Below are 9,823 nucleotides of genomic sequence, written 5' to 3' on the forward strand. Positions count from 1 at the left end.
AGGAACAGTTCTAAGGGAACCTCAGTGCTCAGGTTTCCCAGGCCTGTGCCTGCAGACACAACCCCCGACCCCCGACACCCACCCCCAAGCCCCACACAAGTGTTCAGGATGGCCCTGACTCACTCAGTCAAAAAACTGGAATTCCAGAACGTCATGAACTCGAAATGCACATAATCATGTCAGACATCTGATTGTAACAATGGGAAAGGAAGACTTCCCATAATGAATGACTACAAATATTTGCCCCCAAAGCAACTCCTGTTACTAGTGTGGAGGAGGGGAATTAAAGTTCTCTTTTGAAATCAGATTACCCAGTTTGTTCATTCTTTCACAAATACTGCATTGCTTTGTGAGGACACGGCAGGTACCCAAGCCGACAAGCAGCTCTGTCCCCAAAGCTTGGAGACTGACACTGAAGAAGATAAGAGAAACAGTGTTGCTACGACACCCGGGGCCTGGGGGAAGGCACTGGGTGTTTAGGCGAGTTGCCAGGAGCAGCCTCTTGGTAACTGCGGCCAGGATCCTCCGATGGGTTTTCCCCATATCACCCAGGTGGAGACGGAGAGCACGTTTAAAAGCAATGCAACTACCAACGGTCATGAAATTCTAGTGAGATATATAGCAATTTCAGTTTGTTTTTTCTTTTTAGGGATGGCTTCAAGCATGCATTGAACAGGTCTTTTTTTGGCTTTTTAGGCCACACCCAGCAGAGCTGGTCACTACTCCTGGACCTCTCCTAGAGGTTTTGGGGGGACCAAGTGGGGCCAGGGTTCAATCCTGAGCCTCATGCATAAAAAGTGTGTGCTCCAACCCCCAAGCCCCCTCTCCAGTCCCTAGCAAGAGTTTCTTAAGCACAGATGATGATAGTATATGCAAACAGTATATGAAAAATTTGAGAATGAACCAACCATAAGCAGTTTCCTCAAAGAGCTGGGGCCTAGCTAGAGAAATAGATATACGAGTAAAATAATTTTAATTAAACATGTTTTTAAGTTTTGTTGCATGACATTAAAGAAAAACATTAGGGGTGCTAGAGAGATAGTATAGTGGGTAAGCCACTGGCCTGGCACACAGCCAACCCAGGCTCAATCCCCAGCATCACATATGGCCTCCTGAGCGCTGCCAGGAGTGACTCCTCAATGCAAGGCCAAGAGGAACTCCTGAGGGGTGGGGGGGAAGTTCTATACACTAAAATCATCTGGGGAGGGCTGGGGAGAGAGCACAATAGGTAAGCTGCTTGCCTTGCACAGGGGTGACCCAGATTCAATTCCCAGCACCACATATGATCCCCCCAGCACTTTCAGGGTGATGCCTGAGTGAGGAGCCAGAAATAAATGCTGAGCACAGCTGGGCGTGGCTCCAAAACAGAAGCAAAAATCTGAGGTGGGCCAGGGATGTGGTTCAGTGGTACATGCGTAAGTGCACGCCCTAACATGTCAGGCCAGTCCCCACTACCACCACACACACACACACACACACACACACACACACACACCACCTGAAAAATTTCTGGAATTTTTTTTAATCTCTGCCAGGGCCAGAGAGATAGTGCAGGAGTAGGATGCATGCCTTGCTGGAGCTAAATCTTTTCAAAACCTGGCACTGCATATGGTCCCCTGAATATCACTGGAAAATTCCAACTACCACTGGGGTGACTCAGTTTATTTGCCAGCAACACAGGGCTAGAGAAGCACTACATCCTTGGGTTCTCACATTCAATCATTGGCATGCTTGGCAGAAAATCACCGGGAGGGTCCCCAGAACCCTCTGGGCCCTACTTAGGAAATTTCCCCGTTCCTGCCAGCCCTCATCTGATGTTTAGACCTCATCCCAAATCAATTAAATCATGGGGCCAGAATGATAGCACAGCAAGTAGGGCGTTTGCCTTGCATGCGGCTCACCCGGGTTCGATCCCTGGCATCCCATACGGTCCCTGAAGCCCCACGAGGAGTAATTCCTGAGTGCAGAGCCAGGAGTAACTCCTGAGCGTTGCTGGTTGTGACCCCCAAAAAAGACAGAAAAAAAAACAGATCAATTAAATCAGATCCTTTGGCATAGACCCAAGTTTTGGTATGTTTAGTGTATGGATTCTAATATACAGTCAGAATGGAAAGTCTTGAGCTGGATGCCAGGAAACCTTTGTGTAAGAAGGCAGTGTTCGATTTCAATGCCTTGGATGACTAATCCATAAATAGACAGAGGGACATGAGGCTTGCTGGGACTGACTCGTCACAATGCATCTCAGGGGTTATGTTTAAGCAGAATCACAGCAAAATGGGCGCCATGGGGAAGATATTTGTGAAGCTGTATTTAACCCGTGGTGGGTCCAGGCAGAATCATTACACTCTCATTCATATGGTACTCTGATGACTCAAGTGTTCATAATAAACTCATAAAATCCTCTGCAAGAAATAGGCCCATAAAAGAAAGCAAACTGGTGCAGGCACTTTGGAAACCATTTTGACAGCTCTTCAAATGCTCATCCTACAGTCATCATACAGACCAGGCAATTTTATTTCCATATATACCCACCGGAAATGTTTTAAATACGTCAGGGCCAGAGAGATAACTCAAACCACATTTGTATTGCATATGGCTGACCCCAGTTTGATCCTCAGCACTGCTTAGGGTTCCCTGAGCACCACCAGGAATAATCTCTGATCTCAGAGCCAGAAGTAATTCCTGAGCACCATTGAGTGTGCGCCCCCCCCCCAAAGAGACATACAAAAACTTGCACTCAAATGTTATAGCAACGTTATCCATAATAGTTAAAAAGTGAGATAATCTACATGTCTATCATCTGTTACGCTGATAAGTGAAATACATATATGTATACATATATATACATATATATGGACCGGAGCGATAGCACAGCAAGTAGGGCGTTTGCCTTGCACACAGCCGACACGCCGACCCAAGTTCGATTCCTTTGCCCCTCTCGGAGAGTCTGGCTAGCTACCGAGAGTAGACTTGGCTGTGTGTCCTCACGGCAAAGCCTGGCAAGCTACCCGTGATGTGATGTATTCGATATGCCAAACACAGTAACAGGTCTCACAATGTTGCTTGACCCGCTCGAGCAAATCGATGAACAATGGGAGGATAGTGACAGTGACATATATATATATAATAAAAAGGAATGAACCATCACTGGTAAATGCAACAGAATGAATGAACCTTGAAAATGTAAATAAGCAAGTATTAGAGGCTCCATACATAGTTTCTCACATACATACTTTTTTTGCGGGTCCCGGGGCTGAGATCTCCAAGCCTGCTTGGATCGGGGCTGAGCATCCTCCACCCAGATCCCCCATCTTCCGGTAGGCAGGCGTCACACCCACCAACTGCCCCCAGCACCAGGTAATCCCATCAACGGCCAAGATCAGAGACTATAAAACCCAGCTCCCGAAAGAGAACAGCACAGAGTCTCCTGCCTCCACACCTGGCTGTCCTACTGGGGCCCCTTGGAGGGGGCGGGTTGATTTCCCTCCCAGCCTCAAGCAGAGCCCCGGCAGCTGAAGATCTCCAGAACCAGCCACAGCCATGCTGAGACCACTTTCCACACGTCTGGACAAGCTTCATGCATGAAGGAACCGGCAGAGGAACCCAGGCATGCGGGTATAGGGGGCTGAGATCTCCAAGCCTGCTTGGATCGGGGCTGAGCATCCTCCACCCTGAGATCCTCCGAATTCCAGTAGGCAGGCGTCACACCCACCAACTGCCTCTGGTGCCAGGTAATCCCATCAACAGCCAAGACCAGAGACTATAAAACCCAGCTCCGTGACATCTTATTATCCCATTCTTACTTTGTACAACCCGGCAGGCTATGAATGCATCCTGCCCACACAGCAGAGTCTGGCAAACTCCCCGTGGCGTACTCAATATGCCAAATACCAGTAACAATGATGGGTCTCATTCTACTAACCCCGAAAGAGCATTTCTCAGGGCTAGGACGAAGGAGACGTTACTGGTGCCTGCTCGAGGCAATTGATGAACAACAGGATGATCATGATCGTGATCGTGATCATTTTTTTAAGAAAAAATATTTTATTTAGAGAAATGTGAATAGAGAGAGAATGGGTGCACTGTTCAGGTGCTCTGTTTCTTCTTGATTCAACTGTGGAAGTTTACAGGAAACCAAAAATTTATCCATTTCGCCTAAGTTCTGCAGTTTTTCAAAGTAATCGCTGATGATCCCTTGAATTTCTGTGGTATCTGTTGTAATATCTCCCCTCTTGCTTCTGATTTGCATGACTAGTGTTTTCTCTCTTTCTTTGTGAGTGTTACTAATGATTTGTCAATCTTGTTTCACTGTATCACTGTCATCCTGTTGTTCATCGATTTCCTCGAGCAGGCACCAGTAATGTCTCCTTCGTCCTAGCCCTGAGATTTTAGAGAGTGCCACATTCGAGGCTCTTTCAGGGTCAGGAGAATGAGACCCATCATTGTTGCTGGGTTTTGGCATATTAAACACACCACGGAGAGTTTGCCAGACTCTGCCGTGTGGGCAGGATACTTTTGGTAGCCTGCCAGGTTCTCCAGAGTAAGAACTAGAAAATAAGATATCGCGCAGCCGCAAATGGGGCTGGATTTTATAGTCTCTGAGTCTTGGCTGTTGATGGGATTACACGGCGCGGGGCAGGGCGGGGGGTAGGGCAGTTGGTGGGTGTAATACCTACATACTGGAAGATGGGGGATCTGGGTAGAGGAGGCCCAGTCCCAATAGGAGCAGGCTTGGAGATCTACGCCCCGGGTCCCACACACCTGGGTTCCTCTGCCAGCTCCTTCATGCATGAGGCTCATTCGAACTTGTGGAGAGTGGTCTTAAGCATGGCTGTGGCTGGAACCAGAGGTCTTCAGCTGTTGGGGCTCTGCTTGGGGTGGGGAGGGAAACTCAACCCGCCCTCCTCCAAGGGACCCTGGTGAGGACATCCAGGTGCCAGGCACGGAGGCAGGAGACTCAATCTTGTTTATTTTTCTTTCTTTTTTTTTTAAAAGAATCAACTCTTGGGGCTGGAGCAATAGCACAGTGGGTAGGGCATTTGCCTTGTACGCGGCCAACCTGGGTTGGATTCCCAGAATGCCATATGGTCCCCTGAGCATCGCCAGGGGTGATTCCTGAATGCAGAGCCAGGAGTAACCCCTGTGCATCGCCAGGTGTGACCCAAAAAGCAAAAAAATAGAAAAAATAAAGAATCAACTCTTGGTTTTGTTGACCCTTTGAGTTCTTTTTTTAGTTTTTATTTCATTGATTCCTGTTCTAATTTCATTTCCTTCTTCTGCTTGGTTTAGTTTGTTTTGTTGCTTTTCTAGCTGCTTAACCTGTTCAATTAGCTTGTTTTCGTGGGCCCTTTATTCCTGATGAACACTTGCATTGCTGTGAACACACTTAACACACTTTGGTTATGTCCCATATGTTCTGGTACCTTATATCTTCCTCCTCATTTGTTCCCAGAAATCTTTTTACTTCCTCTCACCTGATACTTATAACCTCTCACTCCCTCTTGACCTTCGCCTGGTCTCCCAAACCTAAACGTTGTTCTCATGTACCATGTGCTTCATTCTAAAACAGGCCCAGCTATGGGTGAAGGGAAAGTCAGGCCCAATGGAAAGATTCTTGGTTATTGTGCAGATCCCAGAGGCAGATGTTGTTTCAACTACAGTATCTCAGTTTTATAAAGGATGGAACATAGTTCCCCCAGGATTCGCTAACCACTGATGTCAGTTGGATGCCTTTTATCCCCCAACCCATGACACAAATTTATTCTAACTTACTTTCTCCACAATAGTCCTATGTGAACTTCAGCATGAAGGGAGGATAGGCTTTTGAGGAACTAAGAAGTCTACCACCTTCTCAAGTTGCTGACAAAAAATCATTTTTCACGCCAATCCTTGTCTTTTGAGTAACTGGCTTTCAACAAGCAAGCACCTGCACAACTTGGGTTTGGTAACAAAATATATACTAAGCAGAAGATCGGTCATGAATGACCATGTTTGGTAGAATCCCATTCAGATGAAGCACCCAGAACTATGCTAGTCTGTAGAAACATAAAGCCAATTAGTGATTGTCTAGGACTTAGTGGGGGGAGCAGATAAGTAAACTGGGAATGGAGAAATGATAAAAGTGTTCTAAAATTGTGGTGACCATAGAGATAGTACAACACACAGGGAGGGCACTTGCCCTGCATACAGCAACCCAGATTCAATCCCAGGTACCCCTATGGTCCCCTGATCATTGCCAGAAGTAATTCCTGAGTGCAGAGTGCAGAGTGCAGACCCAGGAGGAACCCCTGAGCATCAACAGATGTGGCAAAAAAAAAAGGTTGTAGAATTAGATTATTAAATTAGTAGGGCCAGAGAAACAGGGAAAGAGGTAAGACACTTGCCTTGCACATTGCTTGACTCAGGTTTGATCCCTAGCACTGTATATGGTCCCCTGAACCCCACCAAGAATGGGGGAGGGAAGGAGAGAGGAAGGAAGGAAGGAAGGAAGGAAGGAAGGAAGGAAGGAAGGAGGGAGGGAGGGAGGGAGGGAGGGAGGGAGGGAGGGAGGGAGGGAGGAAAGAAGGAAGGAAGGAAGGAAGGAAGGGAAGAGAGAGGGAGGGAGGAGGGAGGGAGGCAGGGAGGCAGGGAGGGAGGGAGGGAGAAGGACATAATGGAAGAAGGAAAGAAGGAAGGGAGCGGAGGGAGGGAGGATGGATGGAGAGTGCAAAGGAGAGGGGAAAAAAGGAAGGGAAAGCAGGAAGGGAAGAAAGGGGAAGGTGGAAGAAGGGAGGGAGGGGAGAAAGAAGCAAGGAAGGGAAGAAAGGAAGAAAGAAGGGAGGGACAAAGTATCATTTATTTATCCAATTTTTATTGTGCTTGGGCTGGAGCGATAGCACAGTGGGTAGGGCATTTGCCTTGCACACGGCCAACCTGGCTCACCCGAGTTTGATTCCTCTGCCCGTCTTGGAGAGCCCAGCAAGCTACCGAGAGTATCTCTCCTGCATGGCAAAGCCTGGCAAGCTCCCCGTGACGTATTCGATATGCCAAACACAGTAACAAGCCTCACAATTTGTTGTGAGACATTACTGGTACCCTCTCGAGAAAACCAATGAACAATGGGAGGACAGTGCTACAGCACAATGCTACTGTGCTTACTAATGTACTAGATTATTTTTTCTAAGTGTAGGGAGATGGAAGTGAATGAGACAGACATGGAGAGACTGATTTTCTAAGGTAACAAACTAAATGAGATGAACTCGTACACTGATAATGGTTGCAAAGGAAATGAAACAGGATCATGGGATAGAGAATGAGTCTCAGATTGACAGGATGTTCCAGGAAGTTCAGAGAAAGGGACATGTGTTCCTGCTGAGAGATAAATGAGACGATGAGTTGTGCCCTGGGATATCATTCTGTTGTTTTCAAATGGGGAGGCATGGATGAAACATAAAAATAGACTACATTTAAGGATTCTGAGACATTTACAATGCACACAAATGGCTTAGAATGGTGTCTTTAAAGTGGTTTTGATCACAAAATCTATTTTACTCATCTGTGAATCCTACCTCATTTAAGAACGAACAAGTGGAGGGGCTGGAGGGATAGCACAGCAGGTAGGGCGTTTGCCTTGCACGCGGGCGACCCGGGTTCAATTCCCAGCATCCCATATGTTCCCCTGAACATCCCCAAGAGTAATTCCTGAGTACAAAGCCAGGAGTAACCCCTGTGCATCACCAGGTGTGACCCAAAAAGATAAAAAAAAGTGGAGGCTGGAGAGAGTGCAGAGGCTAAGGGACTGCCTTGCATGCTGCTGAGCCAGGTTCTATTCTTGGCATTGCATACAGTCCCCTGAGCACCACCAGGAGTGACCCTGGAGCACAGAACCAGGAGTAAAGTTCTGAACACCCCAGTTACGGCCAGCCCATCTCCCAAAAAATAGAACAAGTGGGGTCAGAGAGATGGTGCAGGGGTTACAGTGCTTGCCTTGCACCCCGTTGACTTTGTATCAATCTCCAGCCCCACATGGTTCCCCCTCGGACCACCAGGAAGAACCAGGGACCACCACGGGACTGGGAGAAGCACCTGCACTGCTGTCTCATCTCTCTACTGCTGCTACTACTACTACTACTAATAATAATAATAATAATAATAGTAATAATGTAGAGTTGAGAAGGAAGAAAATTAAAAGTTGCAGTAAAATGACAGCTGGTATTACAGATTAATTTGCTGCTCTTTTCTGCTGTGATAAGAGGTAAGTTTTTTTTTTTATTTTTATTAGTGAAGGCCCTCCCGTTGATCGTCGATTTGCTCGAGCGGGCCCAGTAACGTCTCCATTGGAGACTTTGTTGTTACTGTGTCTGGCATATCGAATACTCTCGGTAGCTTGCCGGGCTCTCCGAGAGGGGCGGAGGAATCGAACTCGGGTCGGCCATGTTGGCTGCGTGCAAGGCAAACGCCCTACCCGCTGTGCTATCACTCCAGGTACAGAAAACTATGGAACGCTTCATGAATTTCCATGTCATCCTTGCACAGGGGCCATGCTAATCTTCTCTGTATAGTTCCAATTTTAGTATATATGCTGCCGAAGCGAGCACTTTGCTGCTCTTAAGAGTGCGAGTTTACATGTGTCTTTAGTTATGAAACAATGCCCTAAAGCTTTAGGATAGACATTATTTTTTTGGTATTGAATCACCGTGAGATACAGCAGTTACAAAGCTTTCATGTTTGAGTTTCAGTCATACAATGATCGAATACCCATCCCTCCAGCAGTGCACATTTTCCACCACCAATATCCCCAGTATCCGTCCCCCCTTCCCAGTCCGCCCACTGCCTCTATGACAGACAATTTCCCCCATACTGTCTTTCTACTTTTGGGCATTATGGTTTGCAATACAGATACTGAGAGGCCATCACGATTGATCCTTTATCTACTTTCAGCACACATCTCCCATCCGGACCAATCCCTCCAACCATCCTTGACTTAGTGATCCCTTCTCTATCCCAGCTGCCTTCTCCCCCAGCTCATGAGGCAGGTTTCCAGGTATGGGGCAATATTCCTAGCCCTGTCTCTACTGTCCTTGGGTGTCAGTCTGACATTATGTTATTTTATATTCCACAAATAAGTGCAGTCATTCTAGCCATCTCTTTCTGACTCATTTCACTTAGCAAGGATAGACATTATTTTTATCACACTTGTCTTCATATTAAATCGCCAGCTATTTAACTAGTTTATACTCTCTGAAAATTTCTCACCACACGAGTAGATTTGAGAGGCCTTTGTATGCATTCACTCTAACAGCATGCTGCAGGTACCAGAGGCAGAAAGCCAAGCTGCACCCCAGCCCCCTGTGGGGAGAATTAAGCCACGCTGAGGAGGAGACAACGAAATTCATTATTTAAAAGTCCGCATAGGAGGCCAGAGAAATAGTACAGCAGGTCAAGCATTAGCCTTCCACATGGCTGGCCCAGGTTCGATCCCCCGCATCCCATGTGGTCCCCCTGCCAGGAGTGATCCCTGAGAGCAGAGCCACGAGTAAGTGCTGAGCACCACCAGGAATCAGAAACAAATAATAAAAGGCAGGTGTAGGAACTGGAGAGATAGCACAGTGGGTAGGCACTTGCTTAGCACAGAGCTGACCCTAGTCCATCCCCATCACTCCATATGGTCCTCTGCTCACTACAGGAGTGAACCCTGAGCACAGAGCCAAGAGTAAGCCTGAGCACTTTCCTGCATGACTTGGATAAGACTAATCCAGGCCTCAGGACATCGCCCAATGGTAGAGCAAAGGCCCTGCGGTAGGATCAGCCTCAAGCTGATCTCCAGCGTCATCTCTCTGCCGAG

General features: G+C 47.3%; 1 non-coding gene across 1 annotated transcript; it reads right to left on the minus strand.

Moving 5' to 3' along the window:
- Positions 1-8,469: 8,469 nt before the first annotated feature.
- On the minus strand, positions 8,470-8,576 carry LOC130030798 (U6 spliceosomal RNA). The gene has a single exon (XR_008793482.1). It is a non-coding gene; the product is annotated as a U6 spliceosomal RNA (small nuclear RNA).
- Between the last annotated feature and the right edge of the window lie 1,247 nt (positions 8,577-9,823).

Source organism: Sorex fumeus, unplaced genomic scaffold (assembly GCF_029834395.1).
Source record: "Sorex fumeus unplaced genomic scaffold, SorFum_2.1 ptg000044l, whole genome shotgun sequence".
NCBI lineage: Eukaryota > Metazoa > Chordata > Mammalia > Eulipotyphla > Soricidae > Sorex > Sorex fumeus.